The sequence below is a fragment of the Pinus tabuliformis genome, chromosome 9 (genome assembly GCF_031772625.1).
Source record: "Pinus tabuliformis cultivar Carrire ecotype Pingquan chromosome 9, CPIR1, whole genome shotgun sequence".
NCBI classification, from domain to species: Eukaryota; Viridiplantae; Streptophyta; class Pinopsida; order Pinales; family Pinaceae; genus Pinus; species Pinus tabuliformis.
Window position 1 is genome coordinate 251,647,898 of NC_142307.1, and position 24,816 is coordinate 251,672,713.

General features: G+C 38.1%; 1 pseudogene; it reads left to right on the forward strand.

Moving 5' to 3' along the window:
* The window catches only part of LOC149148143 (ABC transporter B family member 15-like), a 41,277-nt pseudogene that overhangs the window by 12,463 nt on the left and 3,998 nt on the right, over positions 1-24,816 (forward strand).

The following is a 24,816-nucleotide window of genomic DNA, read 5'->3' on the forward strand; positions in this document are numbered from 1 at the left end:
GGGAATGAAGATCAATGAGTCTCTTAATTTCCAATGACCTTAGAGGGTGGGTTGATAAGGCCCTGATAGCTTAGAAATAATTTTCATTTAGAGACCTTGGAAGGGCCTTTGCTTTAAGTGGCATGAGGATAGAGGACTATTTCCCAAAATGGATTTCAGGCAATGTTAGAGTTTGAGCCTTCGAAAGGTGATATTTTTAGTTGTGGTTCAATCAAATACAACGGAGGTCCACTAGATATCCCAATACCCCTAGCTAATCTGGAATACAAGAAGTAGAGGAATGGGAAAGGTAAGAATACCTAGAGGAGTGGAGATTATAATAGTGAGTGCTATGTGGAATTTATGATTGTGGAAAAAGGTGAATTCCCTAGACCTAGTGGACTAGTCTATAACAACAAAAGACAAATAATATAGAGTTTTCCTTAGTTAAGTTAGAGCATGGGAGAGACACCTACCTCAAATCTGTAGCAAGCTTCTCATTCCTCCTCGCTCGTAAGCTCCAATTGTAGCTCCATGTGTTGTAATTAGAACCTGCACACACGACTAAAACAAGAAAAGGATATATAACCAAGTAGCATAATCTAGCATCTCTATTCAATGAATCAACAAGGCATTGAGATACATGAGTGAAAACATAATACAACACAAATAGGAAAACAAGATACTATTTGTATTAATACAAATAGGAGAGTATTTACAACCATAAATAGAAGTTGATCTTGTAGAAGTCTCCCCAAGTTGACTTGTCCTTCCTTGCCACAAACTACATCTCAATGTCAAAACTAATGAATGAAGATGATGACTCCTTTAGGTTCAAGGAATTAGCATAAGGGTATAATGAATCTTCAAAATCCAGCGCTGGCACTAAGGATGGCTGTAATTTTATAGGAGAAGGATGGTAGTTTAGGATTTACCATTATGGGTTTGAGATTCACATATGATGGTAGGATGAGCTCAAGGGATAAGAGGTGAAGTATCCAAGGTAGGATCAGATAGGATTCAAGCTCTTATCCATGGTAAATAGTTGAAACAACTCTTAGAAGCTTATGGAAGAGGAAGCTTCAATTTTTTTTGACCAAATTTCTAGAATCAATGCACCTCCAGAAAGGAGCAACTAGTGTTTACCAGTGCTGGCGCATAAGGGAGAAATGAGTGCTAAATGTAGGTGGATAAAGGAACAAGGTGCATTGGGGTTAAAAAATATTGATATTGATCAATTAATCCCAAAAAATCAGACTTTTTGGAAAGGTCATGCTTAGGGCTTTGTGAGGGGATGAAGACAACATGTTTATGGATGTTGATTGATCCAGTTTAAAGGCTTATTGACCAGATGTGACAAAATGGCCTATAATAGTGAACATAAGAAATAAGAGGGGGAACATAAGAAGGGGGAGTGGGCAAACAAAGGGAGAGGGAGCCTAAGTTAGGGGAATAAAAGATGGATAGAGATGCGAGGTAAGGGAAAAAAGAGTGTGGGGAAATGGGGAAGAGACATCGACCAGGGATTTTAGAGCTCCTTGAAAAGGATAAGAAATAGGTAGGGATGTAATAGAGCTCAAAGGATATCAAAGTGGAATAGAAAAATGGAAACAAGAGAACCTAGTGGAGGGAGGGTTGTCATACCTAAGGGGGATGGAATATCTTGAGCTAAGGAAGGAATTGCTTCTAGCCATCAATAAAACCCAGAGGTTTCTTTGAATCATATTTCTCCTTGTTGAACGAGAGAGGCTTCTCCAAGGGATTGACTACTCTTTCTTCTTCAACAGACTGCAACCCATGTTCCTCCGCGGATATTTAACCTTCCAATATTTCTTGGCGAAGGTCCTGGGGGGTGCCATATGGTGAGACTAAGTAAAGCTCCTCTTTCATTACCCATTGTCTCTTTTTTTTCTTCCTAGCAACACAGTTCCTACTAAGGTGACCGTGCACATGAATAGAATTACATTTGAAAGCTTACCTTCATATTGACAGCTTTATGATGGGTGATTCTATAGCGCATATTGAAATGAATTTGAGGATCCCTTGCAATAGGTTTACACCCACCTGAATTCTAAAAAATAGCCATATACCTTGACTGGAGGTAAGAAACGTTTGCATCATAGAAAAATCCTAGAGTGTTACCCACTTATTTAAGGACACTTTCTGACTAGATGATGAGTAGAAGTTATGGAGATAGACCTAGATAGATATTATATCCAATGTTTCTGCTTGTGTGTCAAATTTAACCATCCACCTTTTCATGTTGATGGCTTGGGTTCCCCAGGACCAATTCCTAGCTAACAATTTTGTGGCATCCTCCTCAGAGGAAGTAACCCATGAAATCCAACCCTTTGTGAGGATCATATATTGGGGCACATAATCGAGGATCTATGTAATTTCTTTTGGTCCATCACTAAAGGATGACCCTAGACATCATCTTTCTTGGAAACTAGACTTCCACTGCAAATTTTTCCATGTTTTGAATGTCATTTAACTAAATATCTTATCTTATTACTAGGCATGGCTCCTCTAACTTTCGTTTGATGCATTTACAATTTACCTTCTTAGTGATTCCAGTAGTGGGGGCTAGGGGTAAAACCACCACTACTATGCATTTCCATTGTAAAAAAACAGATGAGAAAAATGAAAAATGGAAGGGAAGTTTAGGAAAAATGATAGATCCAAAAGGAGTGACCCACTAAGTCTAGCAAAGTATTCGAGCCAAGGTAATCCCATGACGATTGTGGAGATAGGGGAGAAATGAGAGGGATCACCTGCAGACTAGGAGGGGAAAGTGGAGGACTTGTGGAGGAGGTAGAAGAAGAGGGTTTCGAAAATGTTCGAGAGGACGTGTCAAGGGGAGGGCCCCTACTCAGAAAGAGAGGCAGATACATAGGTTACATTGCATATCTTGTATTTGACTAGTCGATATCACCTTCAAATGGTCCATAACCACACCAACATTTGAGGTGAGAGGAAGGGTGAGGGTTGAGACTAGGTGAGATCAAATGTTAACCCCATCCCATATGTACTCTAGGAAGTCAACTAAGTCAATGTATGTAGCGTCAGGTGAGAGAGAATATAGTGAGAAGTTGGATTTTGCAGGGTATAAGCCAATTTTGCAGCCCTATGACACTTCTACTATCATCCCCAACCATGGATATCTTCACACATTTTATTTATGGATGAGAGCAAAATATTTTTTTTGTTAATAATATCTTTTTTATCATTATAATCTATATTTTTTTTTATTTCATGAATATTTTATTCTTGTCTTTTAAAGAGGCACTTGTTCGGGTTAAGAAATTGACAAATTACCCATATCCCTCATTGATATAATTAATGTATCAGTTTTATACATTAATTGTAATTTTTACAAATCATTCATATATATATATATATATGGACGTGTTGAAGCAACAAAAAATGTAATAAAAATGCAAAGGAAACTACTCTTTTCCCTATTCAATAACTATAAACTATGCGGATAGGTATAGATCTTATGGTGCATGCTCATTAAAAATACAAAATATTTGTTAATACAAAAATATTACAGATCAATCACCTCAACCTATATATTTATATATTAATTAATTAATTATAAATCAACGTCCTTACATGAACATATATATAGTTATTATGATAGCAAATCAATGTCGTTACATTAACATATGAAAATATAGTTTTTTATCTGAATATATTTTGTTAGAAATAAAGATAATGTAACAAAAATAATGATAACAAAAACATATACATGCACAATACACATAAACCATGCACAATCATGATTTACTGTGAAAAGCTCAATTGAAGAAGAAGTAGCCAATAATAAATCTATTATTATCACATGTTTTAAACATAATCATGTATTGACTTGAAGCTAAATTGGCACCTTGGAAGGCAAAGTAAGAGTTCCTCTCAACTTAGTGGCATAACAATGAAGAATCCTCAAGCCTTTTAAAGGCTTCATCACATGTAACCCATCAGGTTTTATCTCCAAAACATTATTGGTAGTAGTAAACATGACAAGTCTAAGAACCATATGCCCATATACATGTAATTAACTAATTTTGTCTCCACAATATTTGTTTTTCTCACTTCCTTCTACAATTGAAGATCCCTTTGCTTTGATAGTTAGAGATAAAGACAATTTGGCCCAATCAAGTGATCGGTGCAATCAACTTAGTGACATAACAATGGAGAATCCCAAAGTCTTTTAAGGTTTCATTGCATGCAATCCATGGATTCTAATACCATAGGCCATTAAAACAATGTATATGAGCTTTCACTTTTTCCCTCAATTAGGTCAATATTAACCTATTTTTCTTTTCAATTTAAAAATAAGATAGATAATATTCTCTTTTCTTAAAAAAAAATTACCTTGAATATGATATCACTCTAAATTTTATAATACTTCTAAATATGTATGTATGAACTTTATGAAATGCATGTTGAATTATAGTATAATTTGTCTTACTTTTTCCTTCCCAAAAGAACACTTTTTTTTATTTCAACATACAACCAACAAAAAACCCTTTTGTTATAGATGATATATGTAACCATGACTAAGAAAAGTAATTTATCAATCACTATTATGAAAGATGAGATCCCAAAAGTTTATGAATGACTATTATGAAAGATAATATCCCAAAACATGACATCTTACAATGTCCATTATTCAGACATAATAACGGTATACTGACAACAAATTAAACATCAGCTACTAAACTACTTGAATAGCAGTTCATCATCCTCCACAAAACCCCTCCAAATAGAGTATGTAGTAAGAAAAATAGAGAGCCAGAGAGAGTGCACAACACAAATTAAACATTGCATTTTATTGATCACATCGATTACATATATATATGACATAAATCACTGACTTCGACACTTCTAGATAACAACTACAACTCATACATAGGAAACAACAACATCTAGACTAAATCCTCGTGACTCATAATGACAACTTCACATGACATGGAAGCATTACTTCCAACACCCTCCATTAATGCTTACATGGAAAACAATGAAAACACATATTACAACAACAATATGATATTTGTCTGATTGGTCTTTATCAACACTCAGATCAACTCTAGAATCTCACAAACACCGCTCTTTCTTCATCACCACATCTTCGAGGAGTCACTTGAACTCCATTTAAAACATAATTGTCTTTGACCATCGTTGAAAATCTTTGTACAATTGATGCTTCTTGACTACCTTGAAGAATAGCCTAGATATTGAATATCTCTATGGACATGCTTCCATCCTAGTAGTATGCATCGAAAAACATAATTCTAGTTATATAGGTAAGTTTTCTATGTACTTAGCTTATGCAACAGTCCATCATACAACTAACCTTTTTACATACACACTTACATAGTCAAAAATAATCTTGTAATTTAAACGTATAACAAAGTCACAGAAACAAGTCAATGATGTGTTCTCCCAACATCAAAGAACATTGAGAACCATTAACTTGAAAGATGTTTTTATGTTCATTAAATGGTCTGATTATAAAAAATTTACACATCAAACCAATTTTACTACCCACACCACACAAAAATTTTACTATTGGTGAAACAAGAACAACAATAAACCCACAAACAAGAAGAAAAAATATTAGCATGCAACGATGGCATTTTAGTGGCATCTAAATGCACTATATCAAAGTGCTTGGAAAACAAAATCAAATTGACCTCTTTGCCTATGGCGGCATAGAGACCCTCTGCACAACAACTTGGAGGTGGGCTCTGGCTCATTCAACAAGTCATCACGACCATGACCAATCACTTCGAAACCTTCGAAGCATTGCCACTCTCGGTCACACAGCTCATAGGATTCACACTCAACTTTCTTTCTTTTTATTATTATTGAAACAAATTACTTTTTGGTTGGCCCCCAAAATTGACACAACTACTGAAAAAGCAAATCCATAAGAAATAATTCCATAACCAAGTTCGTTCCCTGCACTTGAAGGAGATCATTTAATATTTGTTTTTTTTTTTCCTTTCTTCCCTAACGACATACACATAATAGACAAACACATCAACTGGAGCGACCGTGGAAAGTTGATCTTACTAAAGAATCCGTAGATCCGCAACAATATCTCTTCTATGAACTAAATGCAATTCCTACACACAATAAGAGGTGATTCATAGAGATAGTCGTTCTGAGAAAATGCCGCAGTAGGAAAAATATTCAATGGACTCCCTTGAGGAATCTCTCCACACAAACCACAATCCCATTGCCACCACTCTATATCTCCTACACTTTACAACAACACGATACACGTACGAGTGATTTTGTAATGGATATTGATCCTATCCAGATAGAGATCTCATGATCGATGTTAAATACAGCCATGAAGCCAGCTCAACATTCATTACAGATCTACGCAGCTGCTCAAGCTAAAAAAACCTTTATGCACATTACATGGACGATTGCAATGACCATGGACATGGTTGCGATAGTGAGAACAACCAACCTTCTAATCGACATCACACTCGAACTCAATCCACATCACACTCGAACTCAAACGCTAGTTTATCGTGCTTTGTGCTTTTCAATCATTCTTTCTTAATTTTTTTTGGATTCGATCTCATGATGTTTTTCACAATCGGGGGTTAAATTTGACGGGTGACCTTACCCGTTAGAGAATTTTTTTATGACGGTTTTACTTTTAAATTGCCCATCACATGACTTTTAAAATTGCAAATTGTATTTATAATTGTTACAAAAGTTCCATGCTTTGTTGTACCAATCAACTTAAGTGTCATCGCTATACTTTCATTTGAGACGTGTTGATGAAACTTTTTTATTATTTTTCCACGTTATTAAAATATTCAGCGTTTTTTTTAAGATGGAAATAGTGAGAAAATAGATGCAAAACATGTATCTACATATCTATAATTTTTTATTTCTAAAGAAAACAAAAATATATATTATAAAATGAAGAGAATATATATTCATAATTACTCTCATATGAAAATAGTGAATGTAAATATTGTTGCAACTAAATTAGTTATGTGATATATGTATTCACTAAAATAAGCAACCAGTGACTATTGGCATTGGTTGTGCGCTTAATTATTGCCCAACCCAAATCTTTTATACCACTCTCCAGAGTAATATGATTCCTATATATATATTTATAAGGTAGTCTAATTATTCTATGTTTTATATTTTTTTTTTTAATTTTAATTAACAGTAAATTTAAGATTTATAATATATAAAAATATAGTGTTTCATAGATTTATTTTAAAAGAAGTTTAAAATGATGAAAATACACCATTTTTTAAAATGATATAAATTTAAAATCATTTTGGGTCTAGCTTGGGTGTTGGGTGTATTACTAACAATAAAAATGGGTCTATATAAACGTAAGGGAAATGCCATATTTGACAATACAGGTGTTGATGCAATGCATTAACCATCACCATTTCTTTTTGCATTGAAATCATCCTTCCTTCCTAATCCAAAGGGAGGGTGAGGCCATGGAACTAGAGCTCATCATGGTAGTGAAAAGTGATTATAAATTTCTGGTTTGGGGATCAAGCATCCTCAATTGGTTTGGGGACCAATCTCGGTTTTCACCTTGCCTTAGCCTTCCCCTGATGGCTTTGGGTGGGAATTTCGCTTTGCTTTAGCCTTCCCTTTATGGGTTTGGGTGGCGATCTTACTGGACTTTGCCAATATACCGATAAGATGGGCATTTAAGTTATGTGGATTGGAAGTCAAATTAAGTTTTCTTAGAGTAGAAACTAGGATGATGAGACAAGGGGGAGAAAAGAGACATTGATGGAACCAAGACCTCGGAGGTCCATAAAGAACCAAGAGGAGAGAGGAGAGTTGAGGCTTACTCGGAGGTCCATAAAGAACCGAGAGGAGAGAGGAGAATTGAGTCTTACTAAATCTATGTGAATAGAAAAGAAAAATTATGGCAAGAACAAGCCAAAGAAATTCAAAGAATGGTGAAAGGAAGAGTATTCTGCAAGATTTCATGACTAAACTACAAATATGTGTAATACAAACTCTATTCATATATTAAAATCACTTTTGATCAAAACTGTAAATATATTCCTTGGAGCCATTATTTCAATATCTCATTATATACTTGAAAACTTTGGGACAAAAACACAAAAAAAAAGTTAGAAAAAAAAACACAAAAGAACCAAGCGCAGAAACGCTAGTAGCAAGAAGCTTAAGAACTACCAAACATATTCTTGTTCTCAAACTGTGTGAGTGGTCTACAATCTGTTCTCAAACTGCGATCTCTAAAATGGCTAGAATTTCAAACTGTGCAAGTGGTCTGCAATCTGTTCTCAAACTGTGATATCTAAAATGGCTAGAATTTCAAACTTTGCGAGTGGTCTGCAATATGTTCTCAAACTGTGATCTCTAACACTGGAGTCTAGAAGTTGTGAACATAAATGATAGGCTGATAAGTGGTAACTTAGGTGGGACTCTGGGAGGTCACGAATCACCAACATGACAATTAATTCATAGTGCATAGAAAGTCAAGATGACAATTAATTCATAGTGCATAAAAAGTTGAGTTGACCTTCACACTTAACGATGCAGTGTTAACTATGTAATCTTCTCATCGTGACAACTTTAGATCTTCAACGAATCTTATTATTGTGGAGTAGCAAAACTTAGTATTTTAATATAAATACAAAATAATAAATTTATTTCAAATTTTCATTTTATTATAAACACTGTTTAATCTACCAATGGAGGTACAAAGTGGTAACCAATCCACGATGCCAACTACTCGAATATAGAACTTTGATTCATTTTGATGCCCTTTTACAAAATTTATCTACTATACGCAATTAATGATCTACAATGGTTTTATAGAGTGTAGTCTAACATTGGCTGGTTACATTTCCATATGGCATAGACAGCGGCTGCATGAGTAAGTTAAGGAAAGAGGAAAATTAGTGGAGGAAAGTCGAATGTTATATTGAATGGTACATAAAATTTCTCGAAGCAATACATTTATTTGGAATTTTGTTGGTCGATGGGACCTTTTCTCAGTTGAGGTCTATCATGTGCTTACTTTCTCTACGCTACTTAGTACTTTGTGTTGATTCAGAAATTGACTTCTCTTTATCTTTTCATTTTTGGAGTATTTGCTTTGCTAGCCCATGCATGATGCCTAAGGGCGAGCATAGTGCGGACTCCAGAGTGCCGTCACTATAGTATGTTGTGTATATATATAATAATATATATAAAGAAATTAAAACTTGTCAATTTTCAATATACCCGTCAATATGACTTTTTCAAATATTATTAACCAGTCAGTGATGACGTGCAGATTTGGAAACCAATAGTATTTAACTTGTAAAAACGCAAAAAACGGGCCATCAAATTTAACCCCTATTCACAAGCCATTATGCACCAACTCTCAGCCACATGTATGATCCTAGTTATTCATGCTGACACGCTACCCTTTAACGACTCAAATCAACACACAAAAATAAAATTTACTCACAGCAACCACCCCACTAACCACAATTTTCTATCCTAATCTATTTACATAAGATCAATAAATTCAAGGCCCTCTCACATCTTCTTGGCCCTCTCGTGAAGCAGTCAAGATATAATAGGCTCTAATATCAAGTTAGAAAACATAGAGAGCCGGAGAGACTGCACAACACAAATCACACATTGCATTTTATCGATCACATTAGTTACATATACATAGGACATAAATCAGTGACATCGACACATATTTATCACAAATACAACTCATACATAGGAAACAAAAACATCTAGACTAACTCCTTATAACTCATAATGACAACTACACATGTCAACATGGAAACATTACTTCCAACATATATCAGAAGGGAAAAATTTCTGCAACACTATTCAACTCGTTAGAACCGAATAATACCGAAATTAAAAAGCTTTGAATTCTCCTTGATATGTGTCACTGGTGCAAACCTATTTATGGTTTAAAATTATATAAATTGTTCATCTAATTGATAACCGATAAATACTTAGCAAAATTTTGAAATTGTGGCACCCTTTTATCTATCAATCCTCAAAAGATATAATTCAATTATAAATTCATCATAATTATTAGTTTTTAATCGAAAATCATTTTTTTTCCTTTAATTATTTGTGAAAGAGAATTTTACCCATGGTATATGTAAGCTCAAGACATGACAATGAAGAATCTCCATTGAATTAATTTATCCACTACCAACACTCTCAAATATGTAAGAGCTCTAATTTCAATGGAAAGCTCTCGCACATGTCATGGTAAATAACACAAATTTGAGAGGAAACTTTTAGTAATCATCCTATTGTATAGACTAGCCTACCTCTTCCTCTGCTCTATTTATAAAAGTAGTTCTATGAGTTTCAAAAGTGGATGTGATCTGTGGTGTTAGATTAAAGTAAGAATTGTAAAAATACAATTAAAATGGCTTTCTAAAAGTTATATATATATATATATATATATATATATGTTTTTTTTTAAGGAAAAAAACTAAATTTCTATTAGATAAAATGTTTACACATAACATGCATAGAACATATGTGTCAGTATATTTTTCATATTACATTTAACAGATATCAAAATATAAGGTGTGCAGACCCCTCAAAAAAACTCCATAGGGAGAACAAGATATAACCCAACAATAGGCATCCACTCATCATTCTAGCAATGCCAAAAAATACTCTAGCAACATTGATAACATGCCAGAAGATACTCTGCTAGACAAGATAAACAACACCGGAAGATACTCTAACCAACAAGAAAAATATTAATGCTAAAAGATACTTTGACCAATAAGAAAAAACTAAAGATGCTCTAATAGACTTGAAAAAAAAATAGGCCAAAGACTAGTAGAAAAAAAAACTCATATAGGAACTTTATATACTTATAAATCCCAAGGTCTTCTCACAAGGGTTTCACTCAATGAACCTCTAACATAATACATGTGGTCGTGGCATACTAAACAATACCCCTAATTTGACCACATATTGAAAAATACCTCTAAAAAATCAGATTATTTAACTCCCTACCAATATGAACCCAATACACTTTCCCAATTAAAAAGACCCCTACTTTCACTAGATATTGTAGGTATCCATTTGTTTTTAACATTTTTTATATCCCTTTTTATTTTTCATTAACTTTCAACTCCAGTTTTTATACCTTTAAATATAAAAACCTTTTACCCCTAATTATATGCTCAAAATATTATGTATTTTTTCCTCAATATATATATCACCCAATATGAATGCATGTGGTATGGCATAGAAAATAAACCATGCAAATAAAAAAACAAGAAGGTCGAAACCTACTAGTAACAAAAGGACCAGAAACTAATAAAACAACGCAAAAACCCACATACATTAACCAAAAAAGACCAGTAAGACCCATAGAGAAAACCAAAAAAAGGCAGCAACGTGAACATTGATTGAGCTGATAGACCGAGCAACATGAGAAACTTGTAGAGAACACCCATACTAGTAGCAGGCTAAAACATCACAAGAGAAAAACAATGGTGATGACAAAAATATGCTGACGACAACAGCATACCATCGCTGGACCACAATGGAAACTAGACGGCGAAAACTAGTACACGCCCCAAAGAGAGGAAAGCCACAAAAAAGACTCGTACAGAAAGAAGCATTGAACCTGACTCCAAGACGAAGAAACTCATCAACAGCGACATTAGCAATGAACCTGACTCCAACACGAAGAACCCCATCAACAGCGACATCTCCTGGGAGCCAGGATAAATAGTCCACAAAGGTGATAGAGAACCGAGGCGAGCGAAAAATATGAGGCAGTAACGACTAGGGTTCTAATCACTGCGCCCCTAGAAACCCTAAACCAAACTTTGTTTCCACTTTATTTCAAATAATTGCGTACTTACTCGACCATGTACATTATTTTGAATATTTTCTATTTTCATGATTTTAAAATATCAAAAATTTAATGATCTTGATGTTACTCGCAGAGTCAGAGACTATTATCTATGGCCATATGTCAATGTATAGGGCACAACTAGGGTATGGATTGTTGATTGCCCATATGACACGAGGGAAGATGGTATAGAGAATGATTGATTGTGATAATTGTGAGATTTGGTAGCACACGTAGTGCGCTGGTATTTTAGATACAAAGAATGCCCAAGGAGAATACATTTATAAAGAGTGTAATGATGTTTTTTTTAAAGGTTAGTGTTGCTTTTTTAAAGAAACTATTGAGAACAGTTTATTTCGAATTTTATTTATACATATAAACTCATCCCAGTGAATAAACCGATTCAAAATTTTGACCACCATCACTAACACTTTTTAATGGGCTCGAGATTATGGTGTGGCAACATGGGCTTAAAAGCATGATGTTGGGCACCTTTTGTAAATGTGTTAGAAAACTTGCACAGATGAATCTAGCTAGTAAAGGTTGAACACACAGCTTTGCAAAGCAAAAACACTAAAAGAAAATCGAAAGAAGAGAAGAATGATTCAATAGAAAATTATGTTACAATGCTCATGATATAGCATTACTGGGTGAAGATCCCAAGGTAATGACTATAGTGGTGATCAATGAGAAGACTCAACACCTACAACAAGTTCCGGAGATAACTAGTCAGTTGCGGAGTTAAAGAAGGAGCAAATCAAGGAGTAAATCAAGGAGTAAATCATGCAAAAGGAATTTTGCATGCAATCCCATGCTCTAACTAAAAGTTTGCATGTAGATGTGTAGTAATTCCAAGATGCAAAAGGAATCTTGCATGTAGTCACATGCTCTAACTAAGAGTCTGCATGTAGGTGTGTAGTAGTTCCAACACCCCCCTGAACACCACTATGGGGAAAAATAGAAAATGGGCCCTGGCAACTAAGGCCAAAGGTCACCCAAAATATAGTGCAACTTGTACTAAAATTGAGGAAAGAGGGAAAACCTCGTGGGAAAAACCCCCCCTCAAAATACAATGTAATCAAAAGAGAAGAGGAAGAAAAATACAATTGCTAAGCAATCGTGTCCTTCACTCCAAGATGATCACGCAAAGAGCGAAACTTCTGCTCAGTGAATGTCTTGGTGAAGATGTCTACAGTCTGTTCTGCTGAATGACAGAATTGCAAATCAATGACCCGATCATGTACTAAGTCTCTCATGTAGTGCATATGGATCTCTATGTGCTTCGTCCGCTGCCGCTGTACTGGATCCCTGCAAAATTTGAGAGTGCTCTGGTTGTCACACCAGATGACAATGGGCTGGTGGAACTGGACGCCCAACTCAGTGAGGAAGTGTTGTAGCCATAGAGCCTGAATGGTGATGTTGACTACTCCTCGGTACTCAGCCTCAGCTGAAGAGAGAGTAATAGCAGCTTGCTTCTTGCTCGACCAACAGATAGGGCCAGATCCTAGACTGAGTGAATATCCGGAGGTGGACTTGCGATCAATGCTGTCTCCCGCCCAATCAGAATCTGTGAAGCCACGGAGATTCAATGTAGTTCCTACTGCATAGTGAATCCCGAAGGTGATGGTGCCCTGCACATATCAGAGGATGCGCTTGGTAGCATTCCAGTGTAGCTCATGCGGCTCCTGCATGTATCTGGAAACTGCCGCTACTGCGTATGAGAGATCTGGTCTGGAGTGGGTGAGGTACAATAAGCTCCCCACTAGCCGTCGGTAGAGAGTGCTGTCAACTAATGGAGTGTCACCTCCATCCTCAAGGCGGACCCCAGACAGAAAAGGAGTCGGTGCTGGATTGCAGTCAGTCATGCGAAATCTCTCGAGGAGATCCCGTGCATACTTAGCCCGAGAGAGTTTGATGCATGTGGCATTCTAGCTGATCTCAAGACCAAGAAAGAAGTGTAATGAACCCATGTCCGTCATCTAGAACCTATCATGCAAGGCCCTCTTGACTGTAGCAATGGCTGAAGCTGAGCTGCCAGTGATTAGGAGATCATCTACATACAAAACTAAGATAAGAAGAGAATCATGTGCCCTAAGCATGTAAACATTCGGATCAGACTTACATCTTTCAAAGTTTTGTGATAAGAGAAAAGAATCCATCTTCGCGTACCAAGCTCTCGGGGCTTTCTTAAGGCCGTAGAGAGATTTCTTCAGTCTGCAGACCAAAGATGAATCCTCAATGAAACCATGTGGCTTCTCCATGTAGATCTCCTCAGATAGGTCTCCGTGAAGAAAGGCATTCTTCATATCCATCTGATGTACTTCCCACCGCTGGGCAGCCGCAATGGAAAGTGTAAGGCGTATGGAATCCATCTTTGCTACTGGAGCAAAGGTCTCGTCATAATCAATTCCATGCACTTGTTGGAAGCCTTTGGCTACTAGCCTTGCTTTCCGTCTGGTGATTTTCCCATCTGCAGCACTCTTGGTCTTGTAGACCCATTTGCATCGGACAAGTTTCCTTCCTGAAGGAAGGGGGACCAGATCCCAAGTCTGGTTCTCGAGGAGGGAGTTATACTCCTCCTCCATGGCGGACTCCCAAGATGGATGGCCAGCAGCCTCAGCATAAGACTGTGGATCAAAAGACTGAACCAAATGACAATGCCAGGAGGGCGATGGTTCAGTGGCAGTGAGGACAAGAGGAGGCTCAATAAACTCTGAGCTAGTCCTCTGTAGATCAGAATTATCCCCCACAAGACCATTTCTAGCAGCTGGTTGGTCTTGTGCATATATCTCACGTAAGCTCCTTGTTCTCTGATTTATGACAGGGGAATATGATTCACTGCTGGAAGCCCGATCTGGGCTTGGATGTGGATCATCATTTGCATGCACTAGATTTGTATCTGAAGACTCTGTCTTTGCATCTGCATGCTCTTCCTCGACATCTGCATGATCTGTATCGGCATCTGAATGCACTGAGTCATCATCTCGTACATGAGGTAGATAAAAAGTGTCTGCATACGGCGCTTGAGGTGCATGCGAGAGACTTTCCTCAAATTTGACACTTGGCTCAATGATGAGCTTGCCCGTAGAGGGAATCAAGAGTCGATATCCCTTCACACCATCAGGGTATCCAACAAATATGCACTCAATGCTCTGTGGATCAAGAGATTTCCTCTTTTCAGAAGGGATCCGGGCCCATGCTCGAGAGCCGAAAACACGGAGGTGAGTGACCTCTGGTTTAGTGCCGCTCCAAGCCTCAAAGGGGGTCTGGTCCTTGACAGACCTATGAGGAGATCTGTTCTGGATGTAGTTAGCACAATTAAGTGCTTCGGCCCAAAGCTTATTAGGCAAGAAACCATCTCTTTGAGAGATCGATTCTTTCTCTCAGCAACTCCGTTCTGCTGCGGAGTGTATGGAACTGTATACTGCAACTATATGCCGGACTGAAGGCAAAGGTTCTGAAGTGCTGTGTTAACATATTCCCCCCCATTGTCTGTACGGATGGCTTTGATCTTTCTCTCTGACTGTGTCTCAACTAGTGCTTTGAAATCTTGAAAGTGCTCAAAAACTTCAGATTTGTTCATGAGAAGATACACCCAAGTATACCGTGAGAAATCATCAATAAATGTAAGCACATACCTTGCTTTGTTGATGGAAGGATGAGGAAAAGGCCCCATGAGATCACTATGGATCAGATCTAGAGGAGAGGATGCTCTGTGAGTCTTGCCGGTGTCAAACTTTTCTCTGGGATGTTTGCCAAGAACACACCCTTCACAAACTCCTTTGGAGAAACTGATATTTGGCAAGCCTTCCACCATCTCATTCTTGCTTAGCTGCTGCATATGCTTGTAATTTAAGTGACCAAACCTCTCGTGCTAAAGGCTGCTACTATTATCAACATGTGTAAGCAATAAGGAGGATTCAGATTCAATAAATTCAGAAAATGTATACAGTCTGGCTCCATTGTTTACCTCACCAGTTGCAATTTTGGCATTGCTATGTAGATCATATATGTTCATTGCATTTGGAGTTAATTCCACTCTCTTTCCGGTGCCGGAATGAGTGATCTGATAAACTGAAAGCAGGTTTACCAAAAGTTTTGGAACATGAAGCACATCTTCAAAGCTTCCGTGTAAAAGTTCCACTCTACCTTTTCCGGTGACCTCAATAGGTGAGTCATCTCCCATGAGGATGGGAGGTCCTTTGCATGCATCCAAAGAGGAATAGACTTCCTTTGCAGCAGCCATATGATGTGATGCCCCAGAATCTATAATCCATGCATCAGGAGAAGACTTAATTGCAACTAAAGCATGAAAATTGTCACCTTTCCCGTGTGGCGGATCCTCAGTTTTCTTCTTGGCGCCCTAAGGGATGTGGTCCCCAAGGTTGTGCTTCTGAAGGATTTCTGCCATTTGGTCAATTTGTTTCTTCATGCAAGAGGATTCTGGATGGAATCCTCTTTGACAGTAGGTGCATCTGTTTCCTTTCTTCCCTTTCTCATTTCTCGAGCCGGAGGAGTCATTGAAGGGCTTGGTGTACCCTTCCTTCTTTGGATGGGAATGTGCTTTTCCTTTGTCTTTTTGCTGCTGATTTTTCTGATTTGAATCAGATCTGTGATTTTTATTGTGGCTGCCATCATGCACAGCAAGTGCATGTGCTTTTGGAGGTTTGATTTTCCCCATGCCAATGAGTTTATCTTGCTCAAAAATAAGGGACTCCATAAATTCTTTGAGAGAAGGCATAGTGTAGGATTTACCTGTTGCGAGCCTTACTGAATGAAATGTAGACACAAAGACGGAGTATTCCGGTCCGAGCTTTGACATAATAGAGAGAACTTGGCGACTTTCCTCCTTGGATTTGTCAATTCCACAACCCTTGAGTTGCAGCAATAGATCATTATATTTGGTGAAGAAATCTTGAATTCTGTCATAGTTTCGTGGATCCAATGATAGCAGATCCACTTCGAGCATATGTCCTTTCATCTCATCCTGTTTCCCGTAGAGCTCTTCAACCTTTTTCCAAATCTCATTGGGAGTATTGCAGGCAGATAGATGAAACTGCAACTCTGGAGAGATGCACATGCATATGGATCCGTCGGCCTCATCCATACGGTTGAGGTACTTGGATTTCTCTATGGCTGAAGTGGGTTCCACTTCTGTAGCCATGGTAATCTTGTACAACCCTTTATGACGAAGGTATCGAGCCATTTGGTCCTTCCATTCATGATAGTTGTACGGTGTTAGGATCGATGCTTTGGGAAACTCCATTTTTCTGTCAATCTTCGATCTCCAAGCTGTAATACTTGCAAAATAAAGTATTGGTGCGCCTTTTATCTAGCAACCTGTGGGCTCTGATACCATGTAAATGTGTTAGAAAACTTGCACAGATGAATCTAGCTAGTAAAGGTTGAACACACAGCTTTGCAAAGCAAAAACACTAAAAGAAAATCGAAAGAAGAGAAGAATGATTCAATAGAAAATTATGTTACAATGCTCATGATATAGCATTACTGAGTGAAGATCCCAAGGTAATAACTATAGTGGTGATCAATGAGAAGACTCAACAGCTACAACAAGTTCCAAAGATAACTAGTCAGTTGCGGAGTTAAAGAAGGAGCAAATCAAGGAGTAAATCAAGGAGTAAATCATGCAAAAGGAATTTTGCATGCAATCCCATGCTCTAACTAAAATTCCGCATGTAGATGTGTAGTAGTTCCAACATGCAAAAGGAATCTTGCATGTAGTCACATGCTCTAACTAAGAGTCTGCATGTAGGTGTGTAGTAGTTCCAACACCTTTTTCACTGATAATCAGACTATCCGAGCACGTTTCTCACTGACAGTTAGACTATCTTCAAATAAGGATCTTGAATCCGAACAACAACAACTATAAGAAATGGTATATGGTTTTTGGCATGCCAAGGGTGGCCAACGTGGCTACAAAATGCCTTAGTGTTTTTAATTCCATGGGAGTCTCCTTATGTTTTATGGAAGATCAGACTCTGGTTCATTCATGAAAATAAGAAGAGCCTTCTTCGCGTGTGATAACAAATTCTAGTAAATTGGTAAATATCATTAAAATCATTTATTTAACAAAGATTCGACCATCTGGAAAATATACATGTTTGTCACCCATGAAGATGGGGAAGAACCGATGGTTTTATCCTGGCAGAGCGGAGAAATTTGTATTGATGTGCATGAATCACGGCGGAGCAGAGCAATTTGTAATGATGTGCATGAATCATGTTGGGGAAGGCGAGCAATTTGTGTTGATGTGCATGAATCATGTCGGAGTCGAGCAATTTTCCTATAATCTCCAATTACAGGCTTCCACTGAAATTTATGACTAGTAGTTTAAATGCTTCCACGTCAAATCAAATCTACAGATTTAAATATTTTAGTCGGTCAGAAACCAAACCAAAATGCACTCTGTGAAACATCAAATTCCAAGTCAACATCAGCAACTAACGTTAAATAAGTATATTATCAGCATATACAACCTAGAGCACTAATGAGTTTTTCAGCACGAAAAAACCTATATATATATATATATATATATATATTATTCATTTGAAACTTTATAAGCATACAGGTCTCGGTAATATTGCCGGTTATGTATAATGTGGAGTGGATCATGGCACATTCCTAAAGATTTGACAAAAAAAAGGAAAGATGTCCTATATATACAACATGATGACTTATACAACATGATGACTGAATGGATATTTCAGGTCAGTGTGTATAGAAGAAAAAAGATTTTCATGACTGCAAAATCTGTGTGCGCATACTTTAACAGTGAAATATGCCATTGTATGGGGATTGTATAGGAAAAAAAACATACCAGAAATTTACTATTATTTGAGAATTATATACTCGGAAGACAAAAAACCTGGATCTGGAAGCTGGCGTTGTCCGTTCTGATCTGCATCCTCCATATGCCTTGGGGAGAAGTAAGACCCATTTTTGATAGTGCATCAACTTTTTTGTTTTTGTTTTTGTTCCTGTCAATGTGAGAAATAGAATAGTCCCTCATATTGTTTCATAACACTGCAATCCTATCCAACCATCCAGCAAGATGTATGTTTTTTATATAGTGCTTTGACAAAACATAATCAATAGTTACCCTCGAGTCTCCATAGATTTTCAAATTCGGTATGTCAAGAAAGATACAAAAGGAAACGAGACCCGTTAATGCCACCGCTTCGGCTCTGTTGTTGGACCCTGGACCAGCATTCCAATAGATTTCAATGGCCTGATCATTTGTTGTTCTGATGTATACACCGCATGCACATATCCCATGTTGGGCAGCTCTATCGAAAAAAGCACAAGGGGAAACCGTGGACGTCAATATCGGGGGATCTCTTCCATTCCAAATTCCATTTGTTGTAGCCGTATGGTTCCTTCCATAGCAGTTCCTGTTCTTCCCGGACAATTCGAGGGCGCTGTATAGTGTTAAAATAGATGTTACAATAGAAGCGCTTGATTCCACTTTAGAACTGAAGATCCTGTCGTTTCTCCATTTCCATATGGCCCAAATGGCCAATAAGGGTATGGCCCTCCGTTCTTTGTTCATGGTGCTCCATCTTTTAAAAGCTTAAGAAATTGTTGGGAAAGAACAGAGGGTGAAGCCATATTGTGTAGCAATATTCTGCCAGATGGGTTGCACCTGTTGGCAAGGGAGGAAAATATGTGAATTATATTTAGAGTTTTTCCTGCAAAGTGGACAGATGGTAGGTCCATGCCAATTCCATTTTTGTAAATTTTCCCACGTGAGGTTCCTATTGTAAAATACCAGCCATGCGAAGATGATGATCTTTATGGGGCATCCCGATTTCCAAAAAATAGGGGGAAATATATCTCCAGAATTATCAACCTCATAAGTTATAAACTGCAAATATATATGTTTTACCTTTACAGTCGCGGATCCATCCAATCCCTTCCATATAAGAAAATCTTTATCCTCAGAGCGAAATATTCCATGGCCACGCAACAATGTTATAATAGAATTCCATTGAACCTCCATGTCCTGTTGGAGCTGAAGTTCGGTCGATGTTTTCCAAATGGGGATAGATCCTTCCCATTTTCGAATGGCGCTGGCCCAGAAGAAGATCCCCCTGTTGTGAAGCGCTCTCATCAGGCGAGGGGATACATGAATTTTCCCTGCCCCTCCAGCAAACTCGTCCCTTCCAATCATAATCTTTGCTCCCGTCTGAAATTTCCAAATAAGATTTTGTCTGAAAAATGGTTCCAATTTCCTGAAGCCTCTCCATATGGTAGATCCAAAAGAGGACCCAATGTGATTTTCCCTGATCCAAAAAGACATGTCCATGTTGTCCATGTATTTAGCGTGGATGGCCGAGCTCCACAACGAGTCCCCCATGATTGCCTTCCACATAGATTTGCACAAAAGTGCTTTCCTGAAATGGGATAAATCTAATATGCCCCATCCTCCCATATGCTTTGGCCGCGCCAGTGCTGATAATTTAGTTAGGTGGAATTTATATTGGTCTTTGTCGCACCCCCAAATAAAATTGGCAATCATCCTGTTCAAATTTTTTATTATAGCAAATGGGATATAGAACAAGTGCGCCCAATAGACCATTGTTTGGACGAGAACAACTTGTGTCAGGATCATGCGTCCACCTTTTGATAAACACAAATACTCCCATGCTGCAATTTTCTTATAAAATAAGTCTGCAATCCAAGTCCAATCCGCCACCCAATACCCTACTGATTTCAGATTAAATCCCAAATATTTAAGACCATTTCGGAGTGGAATAACTTGGATGTTGAACAGCCGAGTAAGGAATTGGATCAAATTCCCATTTATATCTTCAACATGGAAGGAAGATTTTCCTTCATTTACAATCATACCAGTTGCGCATTGAAATCTTCCCAATATATCATATAAGCACATCCAGGAAGCTCTGCACAGAATTGCAGATATGAGGATGTCATCGACAAAGAAGTTGTGGGATATGTATATCCCTCTGCATATAGGAAGGGGCCGGCAGAATTTTTGATGAATCGCCTTCTTGATATGGAGGCTGAGAGAATCCATTACAAAAATGAAAAGGAGTGGAGACAAGGAGCATCCTTGTCTAAGCCCCCTGGCTGCTTTAAAAAAAGGGGTGGGATAGCCATTAATCAAAACAACATAATTTACCTCCTCCACGCACGCCATGATCCACCTGGAACACCTGTAATTAAGACCAATCTTGGCTAGAAGACATCGGATATAGCCCTAGTCCACACTGTCATACGCCCTTTTTAAATCTATTTTTAATAGAGCAGCTTCCAGTTTCTTAGAATGTATAGAATGCAGAGCTTCTTGAGTGAGGGCCACCGCATCCATGATATTTCTATCCTTTAGAAAGTCGTGTTGCTCACGGGAAAGATGCAGGGATAACACATTCCTCACTCATATAGCAATAATTTTTGAGATCGTCTTGTAAAGTACATTGCATAAGGATATTGGTCGATATTCAATATCACCTTAAGTGACAGGGTTCTAGTTGCATACTGTAATGATTATATATAAATACATTTTTTTGCTACTAGAAGCCACTGAAGAGTGAAGAAGTCTGGTCTTCCTGCCCCCTAAGATTATGGCGACGGAACAAACAGAGATGTCAAGTCTGGTAGAACGAAAAGAAGAAAAAAAAAGATGGTTGAAGGGATAGCATATTTTCATAAATCGCATGATCATGTGGAAAGTAACATCGACATGAACAACGATGTTCGTGCAAAAGATACAAGACATTCCAATGTGGAAACTTTTTAAATACGCCGACACATTTGATATGTGGCTTATGCCAATCGGTACTGTAGGGAGCATTGCAGATGCAATGAATAGGCCTCTGTCATTGCTTATACTAAGAAATTTGATAAACACACTTGGAAATTTCGCTTCCACACCCACCGCAGAGTACCTTCACAATATCAACACAGTAATAATTATTTTTTTAGACTTCAAAACTTGGCATAATACTGATCTCGCATATAGATGTGTAGCGGTGTTAGTTAATTCACAGTATATTGTACGTATGTTGTATTTATCATTCAGCGTCTTTTTAGGCATTTCTAGGTGGGCATAACCTCTTCCCGTCACTTTCAACTTGGCTACAGTGTTTACCAAAGGGTTTTATGATAATCTTATCTATGATTAATGCTTTGCTCTGCTTTGTATGATCAGAGGTGTCCTATTGGGCGAGAACCAGTGAAAGGCAAACATCTCGGATGCATATGAAATATTTGAAAGCGGTTATGAGGCAGGACGAGGGATTCTTTGACAGCCAAGGCACCACTACATCAGAAGTGGTTACCAGAATTACTACTGATACTCTCGTTATACAGGATGTCTTTACTAAAAAGGTATGATCTTAATTACTCTATCATCTCTTCTAATTTATCAATGTTCAGAGTGCTGACTCTTCATTAAATTTTCTAATTCTCATGCTAACTCTTTTGGGAGATTGTCCATCTTTAGCTACCCAACTTCCTTATGAATACATATTTATTCTTCAGCAGTTATCTTTTGGCATTCTACTTGACATGGGCACTAACAATAGTGTCATTTCCTTCCGGGACCTTGCTGATCATCCCCGGTGTAATGTATGGACGGAGTCTGAATGGGACTTCTCGCAATTTGAATGAAGCCTATAGTATAGCCGGCAATATCGCAGAGCAAGCACTTTCATCGATTAGAACAGTCTTCGCTTTCGTTGGAGAGGAGAGGGCAAATGGGCAATGACCAAGTTCTCGGATGCGCTTAATGCAACTGTAAAGCTTGGGCTTAAGTGTTGGAACTACTACACACCTACATGCAGACTCTTAGTCAGAGCATGGGACTGCATGCAAGAATCCCTTTGCATGTTGGAACTACTACACACCTACATACGGACTCTTAGTTAGAGCATGGGATTGCATGCAAGATTCCTTTTGCATGATTTACTCCTTGATTTGCTCCTTCTTTAACTCCGCAACTGACTAGTTATCTCCGGAACTTGTTGTAGGTGTTGAGTCTTCTCATTGATCACCACTATAGTGCATTACCTTGGGATCTTCACCCAGCGATGCTATATCATGAGCATTGTAACATATTTTCGAATCAATCATTCTTTTCTTCTGTCGATTTTCTTTTAGTGTTTTTGCTCTGCAAAGATGTGTGTTCAACCTTTACTAGCTAGATTCATCTATGCAGGTTTTCTAACACATTTACATGGTATCAGAGCCCACAGGTTGCTAGATAAAAGGCACACCAGTACTTTATTTTGCAAGTATTACAGCTTGGAGATCGAAGATTGACAGAAAAATGGAGTTTCCCAAAGCATCAATCCTAACACCGTACAACTATCATGAATGGAAGGACCAAATGGCTCGATACCTTCGTCATAAAGGGTTGTACAAGATTACCATGGCTACAGAAGTCGAACCCACTTCAGCGATAGAGAAATCCAAGTACCTCAACTGTATGGATGAGGCCCACGGATCCATATGCATGTGCATCTCTCCAGAGTTGCAGTTTCATCTATCTGCCTGCAATACTCCCAATGAGATTTGGAAAAAGGTTGAAGATCTCTACGGGAAACAGGATGAGATGAAAGGACATCTACTCGAAGTGGAGCTGCTATCATTGGATCCACGGAACAATGACAGAATTCAAGACTTCTTCACCAAATATAATGATCTATTGTTGCAACTCAAGGGTTGTGGAATTGACAAATCCAAGGAGGAGAGTCGCCAAGTTCTCTCGATTATGTCAAGGCTCAGACCGGAATACTCCGTCTTTGTGTCTACATTTCATTTAGTAAGGCTCGCAATAGGTAAATCCTACACTATGCCTTCTCTCAAAGAATTTATGGAGTTCCTTATTTTTGAGCAAGATAAACTCATTGGCATGGGGAAAATCCAACCTCCAAAAGCACATGCACTTGCTGTGCATGATGGCAGCCACAATAAAAATCACAGATCTGATTCAAATCAGAAAAATCAGCAGCAAAAAGACAAAGGAAAATCACATTCCCATCCAAAGAAGGAATGGTACACCAAGCCCTTCAATGACTCCTCCGACTCGAGAAATGAGAAAGGGAAGAAAGGAAACAGATGCACCTACTGTCAAAGAGGATTCCATCCAGAATCCTCTTGCATGAAGAAACAAATTGACCAAATGGCAGAAATCCTTCAGAAGCACAACCTTGGGGACCACATCCCTCAAGGCACCAAGAAGAAAACTGAGGATCTGCCACACGGGAAAGGTAACAATTTTCATGCTTTAGTTGCAATTAATTCTTCTCCTGATGCATGGATTATAGATTCTGGTGCATCACATCATATGGCTGCTGCAAAGGAAGTATATTCCTATTTGGATGCATGCAAAGGACCTCCCATCCTCATGGGAGATGACTCACCTATTGAGGTCACCGGAAAAGGTAGAGTGGAACTTTTACACGGAAGCTTTGAAGATGTGCTTCATATTCCAAAACTTTCGATAAACCTACTTTCAGTTTATCAGATCACTCATTCTGGCACCGGAAAGAGAGTGGAATTCACTCCAGATGTAGTGAACATATATGATCTACATAGCAGCGCCAAAGTTGCAACTGGTGAGGTAAACAATGGAGCCAGACTGTATACATTTTTTGAATTTATTGAATCTGAATCCTCCTTATTGCTTACACATGCTGATGATAGTAGTAGGCTTTGGCACGAGAGGTTTGGTCACTTAAATTACAAGTATATGCAGCAGCTAAGCAAGAATGAGATGGTGGAAGGGTTGTGAAGGGTGTGTTCTTGGCAAACATCCCAGGGAAAAGTTTGACACCGGCAAGACTCACGGAGCATCCTCTCCTCTAGATCTGATCCATAGTGATCTCATGGGGCCTTTTGCTCATCCTTCCATCAACAAAGCAAGGTATGTGCTTACATTTATTGATGATTTCTCA